Here is a 20515-nt window from a genome sequence, read left to right as displayed (position 1 = left end):
GTTCACGTGTCTGCCTCCTCCACTAGACTGAGGGCATGACCGTGCCTTGTGCCCTTTTCTAGCTCAAGGCCTGGTGCCTATGTGCATTCAGAAAGTGTTTGATGGATTAATGAATCAGCCTGGGCATGGTGGCTCCTGCCTGTAATCCTAGCACTCTGGGAGGCCGAGGTGGAAGGATCACTTGAGGCCTGGAGTTCGAGACCAGCCTGAGCAAGAGTGAGACCCCATCTCTACAAAAAATAGAAAAATTAGCCGACCATGGTGGCATGCATCTGAAGTCCCAGCTGAGGCAGGAGGATCACTTGAGCCCAAGAGTTTGAGGTTGCAGTGAGCTATGATGATGCCGCTGCACTCTTGCCCAGGCAATAGAGCAAGACCCTGTCCTGTTCCAACCCTCCACCCCGGCTCCAAAAAAAATTGAATCAGGGAACTTAGGGAAAATGTGGGAGAAAACAGTGTGTCTGCAGTCTCAGTTTGTTGTATGCCTGGAAGAAGTACAGAATCTTGTTTTAAGTAGTTTTGTGCGGTGATGACTGAGTTTATCTTTTTATGTTTCCTTTCAGTTCTCTCATTTTTCTGTTTCCATCTAGTGTATCCTTTTCTCTCCCTTTTAGTTTAGTGACCATTTAGTTATTTACCATGAGTAAAAGTAGCTGATATTTGTACAGCATTCTGCAATATAAAGAGACTTTTACTCATGGTAAAAGCATCTCATTTAGTCCTTACAATTTTGTGAGGAGATGATGTTGTCACCATTTCATAGATTCTAAAAACAAGGTCATGGGGGTAGGAAATAGCTGAGTAAGGTTATTCCAACAATATTCCTACAATAGTCCTCATTCCCCTGCACACTATTGCCTTTTCTGAAAACTTCAATAAACATTTAGTTAGCATGCACTGTGGCCTAGGTACTCAGCTGGGCATTAGAATTATGATCATGTAGCCACCAGTGGGTAGAGGTGCTGAGATATATTGGTTTTGTTCCAAATGTCCAGACAAGTAGAAACCTATCACATATGGTAGTTGAAAATATAAGGAAAGAGAGAAAGTTATGTTGCTGTATATATGACATCCATGAATCAGAATCACCCACCTTTTTTTTTTTTTTTTGACAGAAATAGCTTACGTCTTAACCCAGGATCACTGAAAAAGTACATATGGCAAAATCTGACATGCTAACATTTTATTGGGACTGGGAGTGTGTTCCTAGGGAAACGTAATAATGACAGCAAAAGAGAATTGAGGCAGAGATGGAAGGAGAGAAAATACTAGAGGATGAGTTACTGAGATGACCACAGCTTTGTAACCAAACCAGTCAGATGCTTGCATTTACAGGATGTCTCCAGAGAAGCCGCAGGAAAAGACTGCGTCTGAGAGCAGTACATTGTAGGGGGAAGGAAGGATGAGTGATGTGTCTCTTGGTACCTTTCCCATCTACTTTCTTTCAGTGGTGAAGTCTATCCTACAAGGCACTCACTTTCTGTGTTTCCAGGTTGTGCTATACGGCCCCGGCAGGCAGCCACTGCAGAGCTGGAACCCCCAGGGGCACAGCGTGCTTATCTCTCCATGTCAGCTGGGGCTGCATGTGGGGACCCCTCAGTGTATGATGGCAGTGGCAGTGGCAGTGGCAGCGGCAGCTGGCTGTAACTTAACCACTGTGGGAATAGCTGAATAGCTAAAGCAATGCAAACAGTTGACTTTGAGCGGGATGGGGGTAGGCAGGGATCAGAGGATCTAGGGTGGTACATAACCTGGGTCTTACATATTCTATCTCTTGTACCAATGTGATTTTCTTCCATCCTCTTATATTCCAGATCTTGTAAGAGAACAAGATACTTTGACTCCTTCCTCAAGAAGGGAGGTGCGAGGCCAGTCCTTCCAGATAGTGGTCAGTTTCCAGATAGTGGTCCCCTAAACATGATTTAAAGAAGATAGGCAAACCAAGCTGCAGCCCCCACTGCTGCAGCTGGTCCAGAGTCATGGCTGATATTTGTCATCTGCACTGTCTGTTACCATTCCAGTTTCTTACATCTCCGGTCAGTGTTCAGTTGCTCCAGGTTGCTTGCCTGACAGGTTGACACAGCCCTTCATCCCTGATGGATATGAACCCTCGGTTGTTTCCTTTGTCAGAAAGGAGTTGCTGCAGGTACACATTTACAACTGTCACTGGTCACAGAATCACCAATAGGTGCCTCGGTGAGTCCTGCACCCCGGATGTACTCCTCTTTGCCCCCATTGTGTAGCACACCCAGCTCCTCATGGCAATGAGGGTCAATTAAACCAGTCAGTACAGTAACTCTTTTCTTGCCTATTCACTAGCATGAGGAGTTTAAAGTAGTTGTAATTTCCAGTTCAGTGGAACACAGTGTGCCCTCTAGGAAGCAGTACTGCCCAAGAACCGGGATCTCTAACCCAGCAGACATAAGGTTGTAGGGACAGAAAGTACAAATTCTGCATGTGTCATTGAGAGTGATGGTGAGGGGCTGATCCTAGTTCTGCTCCTTGGTTCCTGGAGCCTCTGCTTTTCAATCCATGTGTAGGGTCTGAGCCTGATACCATGGCCACTCTGTTCATGAGCCCATTGTGCAAGCAGTGGATTGAGCAGAGAGAGAAGCTGACTGACATCCAGAAAACAGGTCACCCTACCTACCTGCTTGTCAAGAGCCTCCTTGTGGTGCTTATTCTTTAGGGTCACTCCTGAGAGGAGCTATATTGTAGCAGTGGTCCATTTCTGTAGAACCCCAACACATCATACCAAACTGTCTCTGAATTGGGTTTAAGGTCTTCCCTTCTCCATCAATTGCCTATAGGGAATTTCCCATGAGGCCATGAGGTGTGAATTGAGGGGGTGGCACTAGTGCAACAGCAGTAGCTGCTGTGAGGGTCTGGGCCAAGTCGTGTTGTTTGTGTCTTCTGAACTACATGAGTCTTTTCCTAAATGTACCATTTTCTTCATACAATAGTTTGCTCCTATGCTTCTTAACATTTTTCTGGAAGTTTCTGTTAACATCAAGCTCATGACGGGCAGCTCCATCTGCACAGTTACCTGGTGTACTATAGTCAGGCTCTCAGGCTTTACCTTACAAAGAGTGTCCCTTGCACACTCCAGACCACTGGACCCCTAAAAATTTCACTTCTGTTGCAGGCCCCCTAATCATCAGGGACTTATTGCCGACCCTCTGACACATGTGTCTTGTCAGAACATTCAAGTTACTTGACTGATTCTTCTTATTAGGTCCAATTAGAAAAATGTCAGTCAATACAGAAGACTAGCATGATGCAGTGTGGCATGTGAAGGTGATTGAGTCACTATAAAATATACTATTACAGGCAGCAGGAGAATTAACACAGACCCAGGACAAGGCGGTGACGATTTATTGCTGTCCTGGCAAACAGGCGAGCTGCTGTTGATCTTCCCTACTGATGAGATTCAGGAACAAAGCATCCAGCAAAATAATAGCCACAAACTAAGCGCCAGAGGTTGGGTTGATTCACTCCAATAAAATTAGTATCTGGGGGGGGGGGCATGGTGGCTCACTCCTGTAATCCTACCACTATGGGAGGCCGAGGCGGGAGGTTGGCTTGAGGTCAGGAGTTCGAGACCAGCCTGAGCAAGGGCGAGACCCCGTCTCTACTAAAAATAGAAAGAAATTAGCTGGACAACTAAAAATATGTAGAAAAAATTCGCTGGACATGGTGGCACATGCCTGTAGTCCCAGCTACTCAGGAGGCTGAGACAGGAGGATTGCTTAAGCCCAGGTTTGAAGTTGCTGTGAGCTAAACTGATGCCATGGCACTCTAGCCCGGGCAACAGAGCGAGACTCTGTCTCCAGAAAAAAAAAAAATAGTATCTGGCACAGAAGCTGTAATTGGTGCTACCACTTGGTTAAATTTATAGGAGTCCAGTAGCATACACCATGATCCATATTTTTTTGTGTGTGTGCAGAGGCCAGGTAGATGAAACGACTAGGGATACAATGAGAATCACCATCTCAGAATCCTTTAAGTCTTTTTTGGTACAAATTTCTGTAATTTTCCTGGGAGGAGATAATTCTTCTAATTAACTATCTCGGCCTAGAGGGAAAGGTGCATTACACTTTAAAAGGCTAACACTAGTCCTTTAATATCATCAAGTCCTTTAGTTCACATATCAGGAAACCATGGGCCAACTTCTAGTATATGTATCTCATTAGACATTCAGAGACTAGAAAAATGACAGAGTGGGTCCTTAGATCTATTGGGTCTATTGTGAAATGGACTTGATCCCAAATCTCATTTATAATCTGGTATCCATTAGACTCCATTTCTAACTAGAAGACCATGGTGGTATTTTGGGTCCACCCAGGTGCTGTTAGTGTCAGCTGTGACCTCATTCTAACTATCCTCACATCATACCAGTCTAGGTATTCCTTTTTCTCCAGTGCCACTTACTGTGGCAAATTTGAGCAAGGACTAAAGAAATATTTGCCATGCTTTTGGTGGCATTGTGAGGAACAAGCTTCCCCTTCAGTCACTGAGCTCTAAGTCTGTGAACTGAGATTTAGTAACTGGAAATTGCAATTTCCATTGTTGTGTCTAGTATCATCCGTATGTTCATCAGTTCTCTATTATTTTTGAACATACAAATCATGAAAAACCCTAGCACAATGACTTTCAAACTTTTGTGTGCGTCTAAATCACTTAGAGGGCCACATCCCCAGGACTGCTGTATTAATAGAGCTGGGGTGAGATCAAGAATTTTCATTTCAAACAAGTTCCCAGGTGATGCTCATGCTGCTGATGTTAGATTCATACTTGGATCACCACTGCTCTAAAAGGTGGGTTGGTTGTTTCACCTTTGGGGAAACATCATCTATTGGCCATAATAATAGATCAGTTTGGGACAAGGCACCTGACTGCCCTTCTGGCCATATTGCTAATTATAGTCATTACATCCACCTGGCTTCTGCCTTGTCAGAATCCCCACATCCCTGTTGACTTTAGGGAGTCCAGTGCTATGCAAGGCCTCCAACTGCCAACCCTGGCCTGAGGGGAAGCCAACAGTGTGTTTCTCAGTGATGTTGGTCCTCGGGGCCCCACTGGAAAACATGCGCAGGTGGTGAGTTCACATGTCTTCATTCTAAAGTTCCTTTTTTCCTGAGCCTCTGACCCCCTTCTCGTCACTCTGCCATGGAAGTTCCAACATTTCTACCTCAATTTACTGAACCACTGTGAACCCAGGCTTCAAGGAATCACGCCAGCAAACTATTAGGACTGGTGTCTTTGTTAGGTGTGAAATTCCAAGTTATGGGTGAGTTGTTCATTTCAATAAATTCTCCTGTTCAGCCTAATTCCACTTCCCTTGTCTGACATCCTCAAGATCTACCCCCACAGATGTTTCTCTGGTTCTTGTTTGATATATTCATGATCTGGTTCCACCACCTACGAGAGCCATCCCTGGCTTTCACAGAATGCCCTAAAATAGCAATGAGCTGCCTTAAGCCTATCAAGGATTTCAATGCCATGATAAGTAGCCACCTACTGCAAAAGTCCTATAATTATCATCACCTCCATACTGATCAATTGCAGAGGCAACTTGATATCCCAAGGCTCACCCTAAACCCCTACCTTATCCCCATTAGCCACAAACAAGAGCTTTAGTAATTCTGATACCACAGCATGCCAGCAGTTATTACTACCCCACTCTGAACCAATGGTCTCAGCCTGCGTTTCTTGGAGAAGACAGCCTGAGGCAATTGCATTTGTACTAATGTTTTATTAAGGTGCAGTCCCAGGGAAGCAAGAGTAAGGGGGGAAAGAGAGGCAAGGCAAGAGAGAGAAAATATGAGGTCAGAGTATTACCAAATGGCCATGACTTCAGAACAAACTTAGCTGGTTGCCCAGTCCTATGGGACGTTCCCAGAGAGGCAAAACAAAACTATTGCATTTCAGAACAGTCCATTAGGGGAAGGAGTGACAGGCAATTTATCTGCTGATTCCTTTCTATTTTTTGTCTTTCATTGTAGAAATCTACCTCCATAGTGTATTAACTATTTTAAATCCACATTTCCAGTTTACCCAGCCTTTCCAATCTACCCCTGAAGAAACTGAAGCCTCCATGTATACCTCTTCCAAGTGTCCAGAAATGGGATCTCTCCTTGTCAGTTGGAGCTGTGCATGGGAGCTCCCCAGTTGGTACTGGTGGTGGTGACAGTGGCTGCAGTAGTTGGGATGTAATAACCCTGGATGAGTTATGATCCATTGCTGGGGGTCTGAATGGGAAGCAAGGGAGACAGCTATGGTGGTGGTGGTTTAGCAGAGCCAAGAAAATCTGGGGTGGTACACAAATTGGGTCCAGCTTGTTACTACCCAACCAGGTTCCTTGCCTGCTGCCCAGATAAAGGCCAATATACTGAGATAACAGGAGTTGCAGTGGAGAAAGCATTTAATATCGTAAGGTGCCAGGTGAGAAGATGGGAGAAATTTCTCAAATCCATATCCCCAAGAATTTGGGGCTAAGAATTTTAAAGGTTGTTTGGCAAACAAAGGACTAGGGAATTGGGTCTGTGATTGGAGATGAACTCATAAGGTTGGGAAGCAGAAATTATCTTCTTGGTAAACAGGAGTTCCTGGGTAGGGCGGCAAAGCTTGTTGGATCAGTTCCCATGCATGGCACTGGTCCAGCTGACCTCAGTTGGTCCTGTTCCACACCTTCCACCCCCCACCACACTGCAGAGTATGAAATGTATCTCAAAGACCAGTCTTAGGTTTTACAATAGTGATTGGGGAACTCACAAATCTTGCCCCTGTCAAGGTCATGTGACACTTAAGCAGTAAGTAGTTACAGCAGCAGGAAATTTAGGGAACAATGGCCGGTTAACTTTTAGCTATATCTATACTTCTATGGAAATCAGACTTTTATCACTATTGCTGCCTTATGGACTTTCATTATTTTAATGTAAGTGGTTTCAAGCTCAGGTCAGTGTATTTGTCAGATCATTTAAACCCTTATGAAAGGCCCATGGGGAAGTAATTTTAATACAGTACTGAGATCTAGAAATTAAAAGATTTAGCCAAATTTCTTGACCTTATGAAGTTGTAAAATATTTTGTAAAATGTATGTATAAATAGATAATATTAACATAATGAGCAAAGTGCGGTGATAAACTGCACGGTGAAAACCCTCTGCAGGCACACAGAGCTGGTGATTGTTAACGGCACACACTTTGCAGCTTCCCCTTCTCCACCCACTTGTGCCGGTCTCCCTCATTAGTTCTTGTCAGTCCTCATTTGTCATCATGCTTTCATCATTCAGTGTCATGCAGGAGGGAACTATCTCTTTGTGCATAAGTCTCTCCATCAAAGCCAGGAAAATAAAAGATAGCCTCTGTGTTTAAAAACAAAATTGGAGAAAGCATATTTCTTTATGGAAGTAAAGAATATTCAATGTGCTTGATAAGGAACCAAAGCCTCTTCAAAAGAAACAGCTCTGGATGTATTACTCGATTATAATCCATTACCTCCCTGATGTCTGTAGGCTTTGAGTTGACCTCACTCTAAATTCACTTGCAAATTCTGTTCCTAGAACAGATTTCTCAAATGTTTTCATGGTATTTTTCTTGCTCAATTAACTTCAGTGAGCACTGAATGTTGGTGTCTGTATTTTCTGAACACAGAATATATGAACTGAGGCCATGTTTTAAGTCTAAACTCACACTCAAGGACATTTGCCCACTGCTCTCCACTGACCCTCTTCCCAGCTGCTAATTTGGAGCCAATGCCAGTTCAAATCAAATTCTACTGAAGATGATTTTTAATCATTCCACATGCTGGGGCCATCTTGGGAACAGGCATGTCTGTGTGTCAGGAGTTCACTCTAGTCCCTTTGAGAGCCCTTGCCTTTGGGGGAGCTACCTAGGCAGGGGGAGGGGTGTGGGTTCTAGGTCCCAGGGTCTGCTTCTTCTCACCACCCCCTTCCCTACCTCCATTTCCCCCTGGAGGGCCTCACCTTTCCTAGTCCATCACCTCTTGGTGACAGTGACATCCTATTTCAGGGTACTAATTATATCAATTATATTGCCATAACTGTTTTGTAATTTAGAAGCTTCATCTCCCAAGAGAAGGGAAGCTGGTTGGTTTAGTCAAGTTGTTTCTTGCAAATTCAAGGCAGTGTAGCCTTATGGTTAAAAGCTTTTCCTTTGAGCCATACTGCTTGCATTCAAATCCCATTTGCCCTTTATATTTTACCATGATCTGTAAAATGAAAATAATAGTAGACCAACCTTATCTGTTGTGAGGATTATGTGAATTAACATGTAAAATACTTAATTAATAATGGTTGACACATAGTAAATGAACAAATTTTTGCTGCTATACTTTATCATTATTATTGTTATGACATACTATTATGCCTTTTCCCCATTTAATTATTGTGTAACCACTGGGATGATCCATTTCTTTCTCTTTGGAGTATAATTCCAATTTCTTTTTGCAGACTTTTCTGACTTATACATGATTCCCTTCCTTTATCCACTGTTTCCTACTTATAGAAATGGAAAGAAGTTCCTATTTATAATTTATAGACAGGTATAGACTTATTAGAAGAAATAGAATATCTATAGAGAAATACATATTTATAATTTTTATCAGACATTAATAGAGGAAGAGGAAGGAAATCACTATTGTCATGTCAAAATCCTTCACTGGTTTCCTGTTACATTTTTCTTAATGTTTCCAACCTCCTCTTTAATCAGTTTTTTACTCTGAATTCCTTTGACATTTGTGCGTTGAATATGTGGTCATTTTGTATTGTACTTCATGCTGTTTTGTTTTTTTTTTTTTTGCATTTAGTTTCCTCTTTCCATTTTGCTTCTCATAGAGAGACCACAGCTTGCTCTGACTGCAGTATAATTTCAGAGTGCATAATCGATGTTCCGAGTATTTTTCACTTTTACTTCCTCCACCTCCAGTTGCTATTTCAAAGAGTTTGTGTAATTTACTTTAAATAATGTTTTGAACTTATTTTTTTATGTCCAAACATTTCATTTTGAAATAATTTGACTTGCTAAATTCTTGCAGAAATTGTACCAAGAATTCCTGCATATCTTTCACTCAGCTTCCCCTATGGTTACACAACCATAGGACAGTTATCAGAAATAGGAAGTTGACATGATACAGTAATATTAACTAATTTACAGTTTTTATTCAAATTACATCAGTTATCCCACTAACACCCTTTTTCTCATCCAGATTCCAATCCAGGATCCCACGTTACATTTAATTGACATGTCTTCTTGGTCTCCCCCCAGCCATGATCCTCAGTCTTTGTTTGTCTTTCCTGGTCTTGACATATGTGAAGAATGTTAAGATTAAATTCAGTTTATGAATTGTTGGGAAAATCTCACGTAACTGATGCAGTGCTGCTTCCTCTGGGGGTCAGGAGAGCTTCATCAGAATTTAGGGGCTCAACATCCTCAGCTTCATCAGGGTCTTCGCACATGCCCTCATTCCAACATACAGGCTACAACTTATTTCCCAATCAGTGCCCTCATGTTAATGATTGATACACTGTGAGGCTGGGCCTTCCACTTGCGTTATAATTCAGCTAATCACAGGACAAGATATTCTGGATTTAGTATTTAGCAATCTTGGCCCTGTGGCTATAGGAAATAAGAGTTTCCTTCAGGGCATACACAGAAGTTTTGAGGTTATTTATGTGGCATTTGAAGTGGAAATTTGAAACCCTGAGCTCAGTCTTTTTTTTTTCCTACCACTTTGCCCAGTGACATTAGAAGTAACCAGCCAACTTCGTTACATTTATTAGATTTCCAAAAATGTTCAAAAGTATCATATATGCAGTCACCCATCTCCTTGCTTCTTGTACTGGTTGATTAGGATTATCTAATAGTGATATTTGGGGTATCTCTATAGCCAGATCAAACCATGAACTATCAGTGCTCTCTTTACTACTGGAAATAGAGTCATATAAATCCAATCAGATTAGATAGCCAGTTCCAAAAATCCCAGAACCAATTGCTCTTCGTAAAAAAAATCATCTATATTAGCCATAGTTCTCTGGAGAAACAAGACCAATAGAGGATAGATAGATGATTAGATAGACAGATAGATAGATAACGTTTATTATAAGGAATTGGCTTATGCAATTATGGAGGCTGAGAAGTCCAGACCCAGAAAAGTTAGTGGTATAGTTCAGTTCCATTTTGAGTCTGAAGGCCCAAGAAGCAGGAGAGCAGATACTGTAGGTTCTAGTCTAACACTGAAGGCCTGAGAACAGGGATAATCAATGGTGTAAGTTCTAGTATAATCTGAGCCCAAAGACAGTAGAAAGCTGCTGTCACAGTCTGAAGGCAGGCAGAAAGAAAATTCTTTTGTACTCAGACTTTTATTCTGTCCAGGCCTTTAAAAGATAGGAAGAGTCCCACACATAACACAGAGGGCAATCTGCTTTACTCAGTCTACCAATTCAAATGTTAGCCTCCTGCAGAAACACCCACATAGACACACCCATAAATAATGTTTCACCAAACATCTGGGCACCGCATGGCCCAGTCAAGTCAACACGTAAAATGAACCATCACATTCTCAGCACATCGGATCAGGATCCGTTTTGTCTCATTACTGGTGGTGGTAACTTGGGTGGATCACTTGCCTAAGACAGAGTCTTCCAAGTTTATCCACTGTAACATTAATATCTTCCTCTTGGTATATGGTTAGTATCTTGTGTCGAGACATTTGAGACTATGTAAATACCCTGTTTATCATCACACTTTCACCTACTAATTTTAGCATCTATTAATGATTCTCCATCAAGGTAATTATTACTGCAATGTGACCAAAGGATGATTTTGTATTTCCATCATTCCTCTTATCATTATTAATTGGACTTCTCTGATTTATTTATTTAATTATTCATATCAGTATAGACTCATGATTATATATGCTTTATTTTGGGGGTTACAATCCATTACTCTCATTATTTATTTTGTTGTTCAACTTGTCCTAGATTTGAATATTAGGAGCTATTTTTGAGTCATATTTAAATAGCTTTGTTTTATTAATTCTCATGTTTAAGTATATGACATTAGTATAAACAAAACTTCTCTATGATTATAGCATTACAGGTTTCTATGCATAGAAATCTCTTAAGAACTTTTTACTCTTAAAAATGTTTGATTAAAGATACTACAGTAGATAATGGGAACTTAATAGACATTCCAGATAAAAACAAAACAACAACAATGACTCTTCCCCACCACCACCAAGCTATTTTACTCTTCCAGATCAATAACTGTGTGTGAGCATTGTGTTGAAATGTTATAAAGACATTCTCACCAGTCAGAAATGCTCTCTCAAGTAAAATGTGAAGAATCATGAAAACGTTGACATTTTAAGGTGCCTTCTATGGATTTGATTTTATGAATAATAAACATATAGCATTTAGTGCTTATAATTTTTATAACTCATTCATTTTTATCACAAAGTCTTTATATCTGAAAGAGGCCTAATGCATCATTTATATTCATTGGTTTCTTTTACTGAAGTCATAGGAAGAAATACTAGCTATCTCATCGCAAAATGAATTTATTGCAAGGATATGGGGTACCTAATAGAATGGAGAGAAGAAACTAAAGAATCTGGCTCAGAAAAGACAGGTGTCAAAAGGGGCTGCAGGAATACATAAAGAGGGAACTAACAAATTGACCCTTTGAAAAGACTCTGTCTCCCTGAAAATAGCCTTTGTGTGATTCTATTCAAGATCCAAATACCAACAGACAGAGCAAGTAGTCTAACTTGACTGATAGTTCCAAAAAAACTGAGTCCATTTGGGGAGGATGGTGTCTGGTTTGGGTTCACCCAGAGCAGACTCTGAAACAAGGATCAATAACAAGTACTTTGATCCCCACAAATATGAATAGGGGAGTGGGGAAGAGAGACAGGGAAGGGAGAGAAATAAACAAAGGATGTGTTATCAAAGCACTTCCCACTTTGGGCAATTGGAGCTTAATCTCACAGGGAAACAGTCTAGAAGACATATCAGAGTTATCTCAACTGAGAGGTAAGGAATTTAGGATGTTTTCAACCATATCGGTTTACATGATTTGTTAAGGGCTTCTGGGGCTTTAACTCTTGGGCACTTTTGGCTTGTCCTGTGTGTGAGATGAACATGCTATCACAACCAGACAAAAGGTCTCAAGCAGAGAGTCACAGGAGTTTGCAGAGAGCAGCCTTCTGTGAGCAGAAGTGAGTTCTGAGACACGGTCAGAGCATGGATGTGTCTGCTACAATGGTTTCCTTAAGCAGAATTGGGGTGTTATTACTAGAAGGAGGTTGGAGTCTGGGCAGGCAAAAGTGGCAGATATTCATTTCACCATGAATGCAACCCACTCGTTTTACAGGAGCACTTGTTTGCATGTCAGATTGCTATATATTATATCAATTAGGATGTTTTTGGCTACAAGTAGGAGCCTAGCAAATTAAAAATGTTTAAAGAATACAGGTTGTATCAGGCATGCTCAGGCATTATGCCGTGGTAACAAACAACCTCACCAGTGGCTTAACACAACAGAAGGCTAAGGGTTCAGTCAGCTCTCCATAACAGCTACTTTTTAGGCATCAGCTCATCATTCCAGGCTGTGTGGATCTTATGGCTTCTCCATAAATATACATGCTGTCATGATTACCACTGTAGGGGAAGGGCAGGTAGGGAGTCAAATGCTGGATGTGGCACACAATGCTTGTGGTCGTATTTCATTGTTTAAAGCAAGTCATGGAGCCATGCTTTGGTGATGGAGAAGTGCTATGTTCCTGTCTGTCCAGAAGTAGAGAAGAACCACAAGTACTAACTACCCACAAGGTCTGGGGGTAGGAAGTCCCAGGAGTATTACAGTGACTCAGCAATTATCAAAGACTCAGGTGTTTTTTCAATCTGGCATCCCTGATTTGCTAGGAATATCTTTTTGTCACAAAATGACTACAGTAGCTCCGTACATCACTTCCTCTCACATGAATATCCAAAAGCAGGAAGAGAGGGTTGGCATCTCTTTGCCTCTTTTTTTTAGTCTGGTGAGGTGGAGCTTCTTTTTCTCTCCCTCTGACTGTTTATCAGGCAAGAGAATTTTTCTTGGAAGCTTCACAACAGACTTCCCATTATACCTCACTAGTCTGAACTTGGTGGCATGGCTACCCCTAGCTGCAAGGGAGCCTTTGACATCTGACTTTCTACAAAAATTTGAGACCAGTGGTTGGGGGTGGGAGGGGCGGGGACTCACTATGTTGCTTAGGCTGGTCTCAAACTCCTGGGCTTCAGCAATATTCCTGCCTCAGCCTCTCGAGGAGCTGGGGATTACAGGTGTATGCCACTGTGCCTCACTGACATCTGACATTTTCAGCCTCACCCACGAGAGGCAGGCTCTGTCAGCTTGGAAAAAGGGGTAGGGAATGGCTGTTGGGTTCAGTGTCAAAAGGATGCCACGTGTCTGCCTCATATGGCAATAACATTCTTGATGTCAAAGTATAGAATTATAAAATATTTGCCCCAGATCACCATGTTGTTGAAAAACAACTCACTGAATCCCTACCATGTGGGATTCTGAATCACAATCACTGATTGCAGAGTTGTATTCAATAACAACATCCTAATTCCTGAGAAGATTGAATATTTCTGAGATCCAGTATCAAGCAACCTCCTGGGAATGTCTTTTTGTTTTTTTTTTTGGCTGATCAGATGAAAAATGATGACTCTTTCTTAATAATTCAGGACAAGTTAAAAGAAGTTTCTGTTGTGCAGAGTTTTTCAGAACTCATAATCAAAATAGACTACAAATAAGTAGGAGACTAGGATTTGTATATGAGAATTTTCCCTCCTGAAAGACAAACTACAACTTGGCTTATTTTTCAAAGAATCAATTTCTCAAACTCTAGGCAAATAAATGAACACTAAATAACCTATTACAGTGTGTTTTGGAATCATACGTGTTATCTGAACTTTAATAATGGTTAAAAAATAGAAGAGATGATAGCAGAGACTCCTATTTTAAATATCAATGGTCTAACAGCTGCCAATTAAATTGTTTATGATGACAGAAAAAGGGAAAAAAGACTCGCAATGTCATCAAAAGCTAAAACCTAACAATAATTATAATAAACTGGAAAGAAATTCACTAAGTCTAAAGCAAATAGAGCTGGGCTGAAGAAAACAAATCCTATTCGGTTTTTTACTCTGGAAACAAAAACAGCATGAAAACAGTACTTTATAACCCCTCTGCTTCTTGGGAGCCAGGGTCTGTATTAACCCAAAACTAGACACTAGTTTCTCTAAGAAGGCTGGAAGAATTCTTCTCCAGTCCCTACTTCTCCTAGATTACTTCAGAGATCTCACTCCCCACCTTCACACCCCCACACACCACAGAGAACTAAAGCACAGGAGGTGGGAAAGCTGCAATGCCCAGAATGCAGCACACCACCCTGGACTTCAGGAGTCAAGCACTGTGAGAAGCAGGTCAGATAGAAAGAACCCTGGTGGCAGTGCATTCTTGGAATTGTCAAAGTCCCTACATTCTAAAGAAGTGTAAGAAAACCTGCTCTATCTTGTTCTTTCTATTGGCAGTATGTTTTGTATCCCTTATTGCTTACCTAGACCACAAGGTAGGTGATGGGACTTTTCCCACCATCTACTTTTACCCTTTCTGTTCTTCGGAGTAAATAAATAAGCGTGTGGGGTGGATAGAGACACATAAACACCCTTTCAAATGTGCTTACCGTTACTTTTGTTTTTGGATCTTAAGTAATTGTTGACAGTAACAATGATAGAAAAATGTAAGCTCATATGTATTTTTTTGATTCTGCAAGCATAGAAGCTAGTTTTATAAAACTTCCAAAATTTATAAGAGGAAAAATGGAGCAAAGAAAATACAACAAATTACAAAGCAAAATGAAAAGCATGAAAGAAAAATATCAAGGACAAATAAGATTGCAGAGATAAGTCTGAAGCAGTTTAGTACATGTAATAATTGCAAATGACTTTCAGACCTGATTAAAGTCTAAGAATGATGTGAAAGTGAGCTATCTAAATCAAAAAGACTGCAAAATAAGGGAATGAAAAAAATATCTCAGCAAATAAGATCTGTTGTAGCTGATTGCAGGTGACTGATCTAGCAGAAAACTCTAAAGACTCTGTAAGGTAAGGGATGCCAGACTCATCAGGGGTTCTTAGCCTGGGACTTGTGAACTTCAGTGGAAGAATAATCACATTCTTATTTTAACTAATCTCTAAGGGAAATTTAGTATTTCTTTCTTTAAACCATCTTAGGCAATAAGCCATAGTAACTAGAAGTAACTCTGAATTCCTCAGAATTCAGATGTATACCACCATCCCTCTCTCCTAAGATGAAAATCTTCAGGAGTGTAGTAGAGAGAAAAGAAAACAAAACAAAAGAAACAAGCAAATAAAAAAGCCTTTCTTCATAGCAATAATAGCCAGATAGAAAGTAAAAGAAAAAAAAGTGATTCAATTTCACATAGCCACTAAAAATATTAAATGCTTATTCAGTCAGTCCTGTATAAGAAAGCTAAAATATTTTTTCTTGAGGGACATAGAAGACTTAATTACAAAGATCTGATGAAGGCAGGTCTCAATTTGTGGAACTATCAATCTCCTTTTCTATATAAATCCAAAATATAATGTAATCCTAATCACATAACAATGGGATTAAATTTTTAAAAACCAGAAACAATAAAAATTGCAACATGGCCTTAAGGAAATATCTATGAGTGGGAGTGTTTGTTTTATTTTGTTTCTTAAATAAAGAAGAGTGATGAGGAGGGTCAATTTATGTTGCAAGTGTGAATTATTTAATAACTCTTTGACAAACTGGCTAACTTGTTATGGTGGTGGGGGAGGGAGGAAGGAAGGGTAGTTTTTTACCTACATTTTAAATCTAAATAAATTCTAGATGGATTAAAGGTAAGAATATTTTTAAAAAACCCATGAAATCACAGAAGAAAATATAGATGAATATTTATATAGATTCAAGGCAGAGAAGTCTCTGCTCTGACAGATAACAAAGGTAGAAACAGTAAGGTAAAATAAATAGATTTGATGTCACGAAAATTTTAATCTTTAGGAAATTAAAAACACTTTAAATTCACATTACTTAGCTAAGTAAAGAAATAGCCATTTATGAAAATGATTTACATTGTAAGACTATTTTATAGATAAATTTTATATGAAAATTATACATAATTGAACATAAAATATTTTGCAATTAATACAAATTACTCTTTAATGAGAAAAGAAAATCATTTAATAAGGATTAGCCCTTCCAGTAATTATAAACTACTATATTTAGTTGTCTTCTCCCCATAAAAATTTTAAATAATACCAAAAATTCCAGTAGTGCATTACTGATTTAGACCCTGTGCTTAAGTTTCTTCTATTTGCAGACTATCCTTGTGAGATATATGAGAAATACAATTTACTGCAATCTTATGAATACACTTTATCCTGATACCAATAAGCATTTACCAAGAGGGGGGAAAAAAGAACAAGCAGAAAAGATATATTCCACACTGTATATTGTATAGTTTTTATGCAATATATTGTTCAGATAGTTTAAGGATTGGTAAACTGGAACCTATGTCTAACATTGCATACATTATTAATATAATATGTTATAAATTATATGCAATTGCGGAAGGGTAATTATCCCTATTTTTGCAGCTTGAAAGAGTCTGACTCCCCACTTTGTCTGCTCCACTTCATTTCTCTTATGTTTGTGGCTCCTCTCAGGCCTTCATCAAGACTGTAATTCTAGGTCAAGTTAACCTGCACGTATGGGGAGTCTTCAACGTTCTGTTCTATTATCTTGCCTTAGGAGATACGGCAATGAGAACAAGCATTATGTGTTGCATATTCCATTTAAAGACAGTGGAATGAACCTGTGTGAAGCAGTAACTGCTGACTGGAAACATGGACTGGTCCCCAGTGTTGCTAATCGTTCTTAACTGTTGGTTTATTAAGAAGTATGTAAGCTGGTGTCGCAATGAGAAATAAACCTGCATTTCCATGGCTAAGAAAGAAAGGGGTCAATGGGCAGTGAGTGCCTGTGGCAATCCCAGGAGGTGGGGACCAATAAGGAACAGTCCCCTAGTGCTGACAACCAGCTTAAGGAAAACACTTGAAGAGGAGAGAACCCGGTCACAGAACACAGAGCAACCTGCTCATTGAGGAGATATTCTGAGATTCCATTTCACTTCCCGGCTTCTATTAAACCAGAAACTGAGTGGGAACCCAGAACCGTTTGAGCCATGATCCAAGAGGAAGTGCTTTCTTACTGCCAGCCGCTCCATCTGAAGGCCAGGTACCAAGTCACAAATCTAGGTGACTAAATTGCAACATACTGATACATAAACCATAACTTTCCAGAAGAAGAACCTGACACAAATTAGTTCACAAGATACTAACCTTGGGAAGATACTATCTTTTTACAAAGGTCTAATAAACAAAGGAAAATATCTCCTGTCTTGGAATAACAATAGAGAGTTGCTAATAATTGTGTCCATTAGGTTAACCCAAGCAAAACAGGAGGTGCTGGCTGGGGTTGGGGAACCCAGAGATAGAAAGGTAGGCATAGAAATTGGGGCTGTTTTTTAGAACCAGGTTAGCTGGACTGTCGGTTTCTCAGATTTGTACTTTATGTGCCAGGCACAGCTATGCTTGCTATGGATTCAAAGGGGTCAACCCCCCTTGTATGTTCAGACTGAGTAGTATTGAAAAAGACCACCTAGGACACATTTCTGAAAATAAATACTAAGTTCAGTAAAGTGAGTGCAGAAGGGTAGTAACTACCTGTACTCCAAAGGTGATATTGGATGTTATAGTAACAGGCTGTCTCAGTTAATGAGTATGACACATTCTCTCAAGTATCCTAACCCCACACCTCGAGTTTCATCATCTAGAATTGGCCAGATTCAAACACCTGAGGTGCAGATGACCTCATCCTTCCTGAAAATGTGAGGTCACTAAACACTTTAGGGTTTTCTTGAAAACATTAAACGAACCATTAGAGAAAAAAAGCTCATCTTACCTGCCAGTTTTGATTCTTTTCAGTGCATTTTTATTTGAGAGGAATCTCCCAGTTTTATTATAAGAAAATGAAAGAATATTTAGACCTTTATAAAAAGACAGTATCTTCCCAGGACAGGAGATTTGGGGGAAAAAATGGGATTTAGGTTTTATCAATCCTTGAAGGCTGAAAGCTTTAAGATCGCAGTTTCTGAAATAGACTCTTGCCCTGAGGGGCAGGTGTGATTCTGAAATTTCAAATCTGTATGAAATGAATACTCCTTCTAAAAGTCATATTGCCTTCTTTGGCTTGAATTGTCTAATAGTGCCATTTGTTCAAAGGATAACTTCTAGAGTAGGTGAAATTTTTTAACTTTCACTAAACATTTCTTTAAATGTTATTAATGCAGCACCCTCTCTGAGCCCTGAGCTACAATGGGTAAATGCGTGAATGATAATTTCTTAGTCTTGCTTGAATACAAAAGCGAGTCAGTAACTGCCCAGGCAATGCAAATGGAAATGTTGGCAAGCGGACAACTCATTTTCTATGCAACTTTATTCACTCTAGCAACTTGTTCAGCACATATTGTTAATTCATTAGAGTTAATGAATTTCAAAAATATTTCCATAATTATACACAATATTATGAACAAAATAATTGAAAAATATCAAGAGCATTTTTTAAATTACCCATTTGAATGTTGAGCTTTAAGATACCAGAAAGAGTCCACATCAAATATAGAAACTAGGAATAAAAACATGTGTATAGACTATGTAATTGAAGGGATCAGTGAATCAGTGGGCATGTTTGGCAGGTGGGAGTACATTTTGTATTTCTGTTGGTTGAACGTCAACATAAAAATTAGACAAAGTTCTTTTTTTGAGACAGCGTCTCACTCTGTTACCCCAGCTAGAGTGCAGTGGCACCATCATAGCTCACGGCAACCTCAAATTCCTGGGCTCAAGTGATCCTCCTGCCTCAGCCTCCTGAGTAGCTGGGACTACAGGTACAGACCACCACATCAGGCAAATTTTTTCTATTTTTTGTAGAGATGGGGATCTTGCTCTTGCTCAGGCTGGTCTTGAACTCCTGACCTGAAGTAATCCTCCCACCTCTGCCTCCCAGAGTGCTAGGATTACAGGCATGAGCCACCGCTGCCCTGCCAAAGTTCTTTTCTAATTGTCACTTGCGTCTTAGTCTTGTAACAAGATGAATCTTTAGTCCCAGGGTTCCTGAACAGAGTTTATGAATTGGCAGTGCTATAGGTTGAATTGTGTGCATTCCCTTCCACCCCTCAAAAAAAGACACTTTGGAGTCTTAGCCCCCAGTACCTCAGAATGTGATCTTATTTGGAGATAGGATCTTTGCAGAGGTGATCAAGTTAAAATGAAGTCATTACATTGGGCTCTAATCTAATTTGACCGGTGCCACATGTAGTTGTATCATACAAGATTCCCTAATCCGGTATGACTCTGTCCTTATGAAAAGGGGAAATCTGTACCCAGAGGCAGACACACATAGAGGGGAGACAATGTGAAGGGACACAGAGAAGAACCAATCTATAAGCCAAAGACAGAGGTCTGGAACAGGGCCTTCCCTCACAACCCTCAGAAGAAACCAATCTGCTGACACCTTGATGTCAGACCTCTGTCCTCCAGACTGTGAGACAATAAACTTCTGTTGTTTAGGACACCCAGTTGGTGGTACTTTGTTATGGTGCCCTAGCACACTAAAACAGGCAGTTAGTGTATTCCTAAAACTGTGTATGAGACTTCGTGTGTTTGTGAGTGGAAGGACGTGCTTTTCCTCCTTTCCTTTTCTCTTCCTCGCACTGGACATGTAAGTGCTAAGATAATGGAAGGAAACAGGTTCTTTAAAAGGTATTATAATATTAAACAGGCCTGGTGCGGTGGCTCATGCCTGTAATCCTAACACTCTGGGAGGCCGAGGCGGGAGGATCACTTGAGGTCAGGAGTTCGAGACCAGCCTGAGTGAGACCCCATCTCTACTAAAAGTTGAAAGAAATTAGCTGGGCAACTAAAAATATATAGAAAAAATTAGCTGGGCATGGTGGTGCATGCCTGTAGTCCCAGCTACTTGGGAGGTTGAGGCAGGAGGACCACTTAAGCCCAGGAGTTTGAGGTGGCTGTGAGCTAGGCTGATGCCACGGCACTCTAGCCTGGGCAACAGAGTGAGACTCTGTCTCAGAAAAAAAAAAAAAAAGTATTACAATATTAAACAAATGGGCAAAAATAGATCAATGTACTGTGCTGCAGATTTTGAATGCCTTACTGTTAGGAAAGGAGTCACTGTTTTCAGTTTCACATTGGAAAAATAAGTATTATCTATTGAAGACTCCTGATCGAGAAGGCAAAGAGAAAGGCAGCTATCAATCAAGAAAGCATGGCTCACAATGTGGCCTAGCCTTGGAGAGATACATTCTGCTGAGAAAT

This window comes from Lemur catta, chromosome 1 (genome assembly GCF_020740605.2).
Source record: "Lemur catta isolate mLemCat1 chromosome 1, mLemCat1.pri, whole genome shotgun sequence".
NCBI classification, from domain to species: Eukaryota; Metazoa; Chordata; class Mammalia; order Primates; family Lemuridae; genus Lemur; species Lemur catta.
The sequence above is the reverse complement of the archived record's forward strand: the minus strand, read 5'-3'. Positions refer to the sequence as shown.